Below are 9,715 nucleotides of genomic sequence, written 5' to 3' on the forward strand. Positions count from 1 at the left end.
CTGTTTCTCGTGAAAAACTGACCTCCAATTAAACACAATGGAGGAGAAAAACTTGTTCTTATAAAATACAGAAATAGAAAAAGATCAAAGGAGAAAGAAAGACCCTTTCAGGACAGACTCGGGGCTCTGTGTTTGATTCTGGGAAAATAACTTATTCCATAACACTGGGAAACAATGTGTTAAAAACAGCATCAACACATGGAGACCTGTATCGGTATTCAAAACATTCATGCATCTTTTCTATAGAACAATGCTTTTAAAAGCTCTTTTCAAATCTGTTTTATCATGGTATGGTTTTTGTATTGACGGATATTTACTTTGCTCAATATCTCAAAAGCACAAAGCTGATTTTAGCTTGTTTTTGCCACAGAGAAAGCGAGAGTAAGTGAGCGAGAGAGAGAAAGCAAGCAAATAGAAAAAAGGTGAACAGACAAAGAGCAGACAACAAAGAAAAAGATAAATGAGATAAAACAGACAAGAGACTAACTCAAAGCTACCACATCCAAAATGACACACCAAACCCAAACCACTAGCTATAAATATGAAAATAAACCATTACAAACAGGTGTTTAGCTGTGTCCTCAGACTGTATGTATGTGTCTTTATACTAAAGTGGTGGCCCATAGAAAGCTCAGTGGACCCTGAAACACTCAGTGGCCCCAAAGCAATCATCTTAGAGAAAGACCCCCAACATCACAAACTCCCAAACCCAGTAACCCTGACCAGAGCCATGGGCAGCAGGACCTCCATGAAGGGGCCGGGCGTCTCCCAACAGCCAGCCCAAAAAGAAAGCAGGGACAGGAAAGAAAAAATAGAATGGACCCAAAAATAAGGGCAAGGGAAATGAGGGGATGAGAGATGGAGTGATGAAAGAAGAGACAGAAGGTGTGGTGAGTGATGCTGTAAGCCATGGGATGTAGTTTCAAGTGCCTGAATGGGAGATAGAAAGAGTGAGAAAGTGATATTAACCAACTGTGCCAGAATGACATAGAAACCTGTAACGTGGTCCAGCTTTACCCATAATCCTAACACCTTCCATTTGCCATTTTTTATCACTCTCTCTCTCTCTCTCTCTCTCCCTCTGTAATGAGTTTCACCATGACAGCAAGCTTGCCACAGAATCTGTCTTTAATAATGCAAGGACTCTATTTCTTTCTCTCCGATTCTGACAAGCACTAGAATTTGCCATTAAGATCAGATTGCGTGCATGGGTTGGAAGTCAGCAGGGGTGTGGAAGGTGGCCAACCGCCATGTCTGTGATGTGGTAACACACTGCTTATCCGAAACCTCTAAGAAAAACATGTGCATAACTCATATTTTGGTAAAACGGGTGCTACGGTAACCCTGCTAATTAGTAGCATTTGAAGCTAATCTAAAGAAACACTTTAAAACTAACAAGCAGTAAATGGAGAGTCATGCCCAATCATCCATGAATTCCTCTCCCATTTCATTTTGAAGCATTTTAAAGTAACCTTTTCTGTGTTAAAATACATTCTCACATCCCAAATTAATATGCAGAGAAAGCTGTGAGTAAACAATGACTAGGTTAATTTTCTCGAAAACTGTAAACACTGGCTGAGATTGGAATGGCATACTACTCATACTACTCTTTCTACTTGTGTCATATGGCAGAATCACAATGCCAATTCAGAACATGGCCACTGTGTCTCTGTGGCATTATAAAAATTTCCCATTTTGTTTTGATTGACCCATCCACATCAACACAATAACATTGACTGAACCAGTGGCTTGAGTATTCAGAAAGCGGTTGGAAAACAAAAGCTTATTTATGCATTTCCATTTGGTGGCACTAGTGTGGCAGAAATTACACATTATATGTTCCCTTTAAAACCTGCTGTCTGTAAATTCCAGTGGCATTTGTTACAGAAATCGGGTAACCCTTCAATATTAGTCTGTTCTTTTGAAGAAAATAATGTCATTCGGATTCTTCACTGAAAATCATCCACAGATTTAAGACTGCTTGCTCTGTTTGTAGCTGGACATGTCCCTCTGTTCATCGTGGCCTCAGGTTAAGACAGAAACACGGCTGCAGGAAGGGAATCTTTCCTGACTTGTGTTCAAAGCGTTACCCCTTCTCATCGGAACTGTGAAGGTGCAGATTGCTGACACCCAAACTCCAGGGTGAAAATAATACATTTGACTGGTCAGATTTTCTGTCACTCTGATAATACAAATGAATTACAGAACCCTTCAGAATCAACTGTGAAGCGGGGGTGCAGTAACGTTCAGCGTGATAATGAGTCATTTTGATTGGCTGTCACAGAATGCTTAAACTCCGTCTGACAGGTACAATGTGAACATATTTATGGTCTACATTATATTTGATTTTTAAGTTGCATGAAGTATTAAATGCACATTCAGATAATAAACAGGGGAAAGAGCATTTCATAATTTTATTAAAGTTTCTGTCTCAGTTTATGTCACCCATCTCTGAAGGGTTGAAGGGGCTGACTGGTAAATTCCACTAACAGAAAGAATCTGTGCAAGACTCTTCTGTTAGGTGAGAGACTATGTGTGTGTAAGTGTGGTTTGTGCTCAGCTTTTTTGTGTCTGGGGAGGAGACGAAAGCTGGGATAGTACCAAGGTGAAGGGTTGTGACCCTCATCCTGAGTCAATGCATGAGCTGCCTGATTTTAAAGACTGTCTGAAACTCACATTCTCTACGTAACATTAGAGCATGACACACACATAATTAAATGGAAGCTAACACCCACATGTTCGGTGCTGACAGAAAGACAAACATGAGATGCATGAATATTCAGGATGTCAGCACGGACGATGCATTGGACATACTGGAATGTGTGTGTGCTATGCATATGTGTACATACAATGAATTGATTGGGAAATACTGTGATATCTAAAGCTGATTTCACAACTCCTACATGCTCAAACGAAAACTTCAGTAATGCTTGAATAGGAGAAAGTATTTTAACATTGAAAAATGGCATACTTCAGCTTCCAAACACAGGGTTAATAACCACAAATAGATGCCCAAGTCATGTTTGCCTTCAGTCTCTTATTCAAAAGACAGACAATACCCATACACACAAAGGAATTTCACTCCCTGTGAACCCCACACCAAACAAATTGAATAGGGACATGAGCTCTGAGGCATCTCTTTCAAAGCTGAATCCACGGAGGTGTGCAATGTATGCGTTTGGGGCCAGCCATGATCTGAATGACTTTTGAGGCCTGGTATGATGTGTTTGTGTGTGTGTTTGTGTTGCCGTTTGTTATAATGAGCATGCGGTATGTGTGTGCATGTGTTCATGACCGTGCAGTGTGGGATTTTGGTTTCAATGGAGAGATGAATGGTGGATTATGCCGGAGCATAAAATAGAAAGAAAAGTGAGAGAGAAAGGGGCAATACAGCGGGTGAGAGTCACTAACAATATAGCCACCGGCCCACTTCCTGTTGATCTGCCAACCAGACAATTGCACAGCAAGAGAAAGAGAGAGAGAGAGATCAGCTTGTCCGACCCCGTCTCACTTTCATTAGATGGGATGAGCATTTAGTTCCAGATGGCCTTTGTAAAGCTTCAAAAGCAGCTAATTAAACCATTAACCATAAACCATCTGGGGCCAAAGTGTCACCTCTCCATCCCCTTATTCCGCCTCTCTCTTTTCAGAACTTTCCATTTTTCTCACCCATCACTGTTTTCCTTCACTCGCTCTTGCTTCTCTGGAGGCGGCTAATTGAGAACACATTGGTTTGTCTTTGCTCTGAATGTTCATTCTGCCTACTGATTTATTTAGAGTGAGGGGTGCTTGTCGGGGCAGTAAGTGAATTGCCGGGTGTTAACAGAACTCTTTCTGAATGAAGAATGAAAGAGAATGAGGAGGACATAAGTGGCTGAGAAAAAGATTGAAGAATCTGAGAATAAACAGAGTGGGACATATTTTTATGATTGCCATTCTCTAGGGTCTATTTTGTCTGCCATCCTTCTCATCTGGACATTATTTTCCATGAGTTTCTGAACTGCTAAGAGAAATGTGTTTGTGGGACACTAGAGAGACATGACTTAGTCAGAGAGAGAGAGAGAGAGAGCGAGAGAGAGAGATCACAACCAAATCCAGATCTCATTTTTTTATTATGTCTGATCCTATGGCTGACACCGTCCTGCTCACACACACTACTTTTACCATTTTCCAACAAGCCTCTGAGCCTTAGAGTAAAATATGTATTTTTTGCTTTTGTACTTTTAAAGGGATAGTTCATCCAAAAAACATGTATTCTGTCATTATTGAATCACCCTAATATCACTCAGAACCCACATGACTTTCTTCTGCAAAATACAATAAGTGAACATTTTTAAAGTCTTCACAGGGTTAATATGCTAAAATACAAACCCTCATTGGTCCTCGTTGCATCCTGAAACCAAACATCATGATTTTATGTAGTCGCCATATTTGATTTAAGTGCTATATTAATGTATAGTAAATAACTACAGAAATGTAATTCTGTTCAAAGCAGAAAGTGATCATTTCACTTCAGAAGGTTTGAAATATATTGCTTGAGTTCTGCTGGGATTTAATTATGTTTTTTGGTTATTTTTCAAGCTAGACAGACCAGAGTCACTATTCACTTGCATTATGGCAACAAAACGAAACCTGTGTAGACTTTTTCAAAGTTATCTTTTTGTGTTCCACTGAAGAAATAAAGTCATACAGGTTTGGAGTGACATTAGGGTGAGCAAATAATGACTGAATTTTCATTTTGGGGAGAACTGTTCTTTCAAGTTCCAACTGATGTGATCAGGTACATTGTCAAAATAAACATCTGCCATTCTTACCAAATGGTTAAATTCATCACATTGAAAAATCTTATGATTAGTAACATCTATGATATTTTGAAATAATAGGATCTATCCCACTTCCTCCCTATTAATTCAATATGAAGTGAAGCGCAAGGTCCAAGCTTCTGAACACATAATATGCTTTACTGACATGGTGTTAAAATCTTCCAACACCAAATCAATCTAAAATCAAAGTTGAGTTCAGAATTAGAGCTTAGTTTCAATAAATGGTATTGCTGGACTGGAAAGTAATTTCTGAATTCTGAAGCTTTTCCCAGACCAAACAAAGGCCAGACCAAACTAACAGGACAACACTGTTTAGGAACTGTTAAAAATTAAATCCAACAAGAGTGACTGATCATTGCTCTACCTTCTAGTCCTGCAACCTCAAAGGCAGCCAAATGCTGCATGCATTATTTCATGAGTGATAGATTTAAAGATATCCAAGGATGTTAACACTCAAAGTTCCGATTCTCTGAATCTATTCAGACACTAGCATTCCAAAACCTTTTCTGACATCATCACCAAATCCAAGATTCCGGTCTCCTGAGAGACAGAACACTTATGATACAACACCTCATCAGAGAGAGAGAACCATAAGTTCCTCAATGATCAGAGACAAGCAGCACTCTCTACACAGTGTGAGAAGGGTGATAGGGTAGAAGTAAAGGAGGGCTGGAGAGCAAAGAATGATCTGTTGTTGGTTACAGAAAAACTGGCAGATGATAAGAGATGAAGTGAATGAGAGAGGCAGATTAACAGGGATGGTCAGGGCATGAAGGACTTAAATGGATAGTTTACCCAAAAAATGAATATTAAGTCATCATTTACTCATCCTCATTTTGTTGAAAATCTGTAGGTCTCTCTTTATTTGGAACACAAAAGGACGTTGCTATGGATTGACAGCCTCAGTCACCATTTACTTTTATTGCTTCTTTTTTTTTTTTCTTTTATGGTGATTGAGGCTGTCATTCTGCCTAACATCTCCTTTTGTGTTCATTGGTAAAAAGTAGGTCATGCAGGTTTGGAACAACATGGGGGTGAGTAAATGATGACAGAATTTTAATTGACGTGTGAATGCTTTAAGAGAGGAGGCAAGGGAACAGAAGGCTGCTGTTTAAAAGAAGAGAGAAATTGAATATGCCTTTATGAAAGGCAAACTGAGAAATCAGGCTATTGAAACACACAGAACATGTGCTTTCTGACACTGACCGATAGTATTTAGAGAGAAAAAAAATTCAGAAGCCCTCTAAGACCCCTCAGACACACACACACACACACACACACACACACACACACACACACACACACACACACACACAACTCACACTCACACACAATCACTTTACTTTGTGTCTATGTGTGTGTGTTTTGGTTTTTGATGTTTAAGAAGGCATTATTTTTTTTAGGTTACAAACTGGTAATTACAAGGTATTATGCTATAAATGTGGTTTTATGAGGACATTTGTAGTGTCCCCATAATTCAAATGGCAAATAATCTTACTAAACAGTGTTTTTTAGAAAATGTAAAAATGCAGAATTTTTTTGTGAGGGTTAGGTTTAAGGGATAGAATCTATAGTTCATACAGTATAAAAATCATTATGTCTAATAATGATAGCTGCACCAACATGTGTTTGTGTACGTGTGTGTGTGTGTGTGTGTGTGTGTGTGTGTGTGTGTGTGTGTGTGTGTGTGTGTGTGTGTGTGTGTGTGTGTGTGTGTGTGTGTGTGTATGTGTGAGCGTGTATTTATCACTTTGTGGGGACCAAATGTCCCCATAAGAATAGTAAAACCCGAAATTTCTGACCTTGTGGGGACATTTTGTCGGTCCCCATGAGGAAAACAGCTTATAAATCATACTAAATTATGTTTTTTGAAAAGGTAAAAATGCAGAAAGTTTTCTGTGAGGGTTAGGTTTAGGGGTAGAGTTAGGTTTAGGGGATAGAATATAAAGTTTGTACAGTATAAAAACCATTATGTCTAAGGAAAGTCCCCATAAAACATGGAAACACAACGTGTGTGTGTGTGTGTGTGTGTGTGTGTGTGTGTGTGCTGTTTGGTTTCTTTCCTTCAGTATCATTCAAGATTTCCAAGACTGATATTTATACTCCAACAAAAATAACCCTTTTGGTACTTTAAAGCTTTATAAAACAAAAACAAAAGTTAAAACAAACAACCAGTCACAAACTTAACCCAAACACCATCTCTCCTTTATCCCAAAGCTGTCCTGCAGAAAGAGAACAGCAGTGAAGTCTGGGAAATTTGAACATAAATTGACATGGAGGCATCTGAATAATAGGACCAGGAACACAATCAAATCAGTAACACTAAAACTTTAACACAGATCTAATAAAGCATGCAGGTCAGGTCTAGCCATTTCAAATAACATAATGCTGGATCTGATCGTGGGTCTGTCTTAGGTGATAGTTCACTCTAAAAAAGAAAATGTCATCATTTACTCACACTCCTTTCATTCCAAACCAGTATGACTTTGTTTCTTCTGTGAAACACCAAAAGACACATTTAGCAGAATGTCCAAGCTTCTTTCTTCTATACAATGAAAGTGGATGGGAACCAGGAGATGTCAAAAAAAAAAAAAAGAAGAAGAAAAAAAAAACAATTATAGCATCATAAAAGTAGTCAAAATAATTTCTGTGCCACAAGACGGCTCTGTGTGAGGAAAATAAGGAAATACAAGTCATTATTCACTGAAAATCCCGCTTTGCATCTGTGGACACCATTCACTTTCATTTGTTTAATGTTTTGTTGTGTTCTGTTTGGAACAACATGCTGGTGAGTAAACGATGACAGATTTTTCATTTTTGTAGGGAACTATTCCTTTAAGACATTCTGAACTGCATGTCTTCAGGTAATAATTAAAAAAATTCTGTGAACACTTGTAAAACACACATGAAGTAAATATGATAAATATGCGCATTATTTCATATCCGCCTGTTTGCTGTATATTTACTGTTTATCTGTGGGCAGAAATATGTTCACTGCACTATAAGTACTCCTCTGACTTCACCAGTGTTAAACAGCCTTTTAATCTGAGAGCTGGAGTCATTTGTATTAGCATTATAGTGGTAACTCATGCAGGTCTGCGATCAGAACCATGTGGCAAACATTACAGCAGGTTTGTTTATGTTTACACTCCTTTGAATGAGATCAGCTCACTGATTGAAGGGTGATTATGCTGATTTCTTTCAGCAGTGTTTATCAGCCTATAAAGTTTGAGATTGTTCAAAAGGACAAAAAGTACCATGCTGAAACCATGTTGTTTAAAAAAAAACAGCAGCAAAATAGCGCCCTCAGCAGACAACTGTTATGAACAACATGGCTTAACAATTGCAGCAAGCCTCAATAATTCACTGCAACTACAACACTGTAAACAGCTAATAAAAATGTGTCCACCGACAATGATGTTTTTGACCTGTCAATCATTTTGTGCATTCCCATAGAGTCTTGTGGTGACTTTCAGGGAGTAAGAACACTTTTTGCACACCTTTCCATAAACAAAATCGCTTACAGCTCCTTTAAAAGAAACTCTGTCATGTAGAGCCGGAAACATCTAATGCTGGATAAGCAGTAAAGAGAGAGAAGAATCATATAGGGAAGAGATACAGGAGGGCTAAAAACATCCTACCAGAATCAGAATCAGAATTAGCTTTATTGCCAAGTGTACTTTTTTCTTTCGTTCTTATTTTTCATTCAAGCAAGTGCACACAGAACATGAAGTGAGACACAGAATATAAAACAAGGTAAGAGTAGAAACAGACATAAAAAGAAAGAAAGAAAAAAAAAGTTACCACTATATAAAGTTACCACAATAATGGTTCAGCTTGTGGGGGCACATACATAGTCTGATGAAGCCAAGGGCAGAACTATAAGTGACTCAATTAAAATAAACAGCAATACTTAGCTTTATTAATGCAATCTTAATTACACAATGATAATTACATACAAAGACCAGACTCAGGGATGAGCCTGGTCATAAAGTGCATTGATTACTAGACTAAAGATACCTACCAGTAACAGATCGTGGGTGGTTTTAAAATGGCCAGAAAGAGAGAGCAATTAAGTTTGTATGCAAGGAAGTGTAATTGAGTCTTAATTACCTTGTTTTGACTCACAAATTTACACCCTATGAAAAAATATGTATACTATTTCCTTAAAGGAATAGTTAACCTAAAAATGTAAATGATCTCATCATTTACTGAAAAAATTATATAAATAATAATAATTCTCAGCTCTGTAGGTCCATACAATGCAAGTGAATGGTGATAAAAATGTAAAGATGCAAAATGTACATAAAGGCAGCCCAAAATTAATCCATACGACCCCAGTGGTTAAATCCATATCTTCTGAAGCGATATGACAGGTGTGGGTGAGAAATAGAAAAAATATTGATGTCCTTTTTTTACTACAAATCTTCACTTTCACTTGAAGGCTGCTAGTTCAATTAAACATGCATATGTGGTCATGTGAAAATAATACAGCATTGTAGTATCTGCTATATTTATCATTGCATAATGCACTTTACATACTATTTTTCAAATATTCATTGTATGTGCATTATGATGTATGCTGATATATATCCCCAGTTCTAAGTGAGCATGCACAAACTCACAGATACATAACTAAACCTTTGCACATGTGCAAACACAGCATGAGGTCTTTTTTGCAAATGCTTATTCAGTAGGCCTAAAGTGTAACATTTTGTATAAAGTTCTGTTTAATGTTTGGCTTCTCTTTGTACACTGATGAATGATGATGGATTTGTTATTTATTACAGAACACACACAATGTTTCAGCACCCTGTCTCACCCTAAAGTCCAGCAATAACACTCAAACGTTGACAGGAAATGTCAGTTCATCAGAAGAGACTGAATATTCT

Source organism: Xyrauchen texanus, chromosome 37 (assembly GCF_025860055.1).
Source record: "Xyrauchen texanus isolate HMW12.3.18 chromosome 37, RBS_HiC_50CHRs, whole genome shotgun sequence".
Taxonomy (NCBI): domain Eukaryota; kingdom Metazoa; phylum Chordata; class Actinopteri; order Cypriniformes; family Catostomidae; genus Xyrauchen; species Xyrauchen texanus.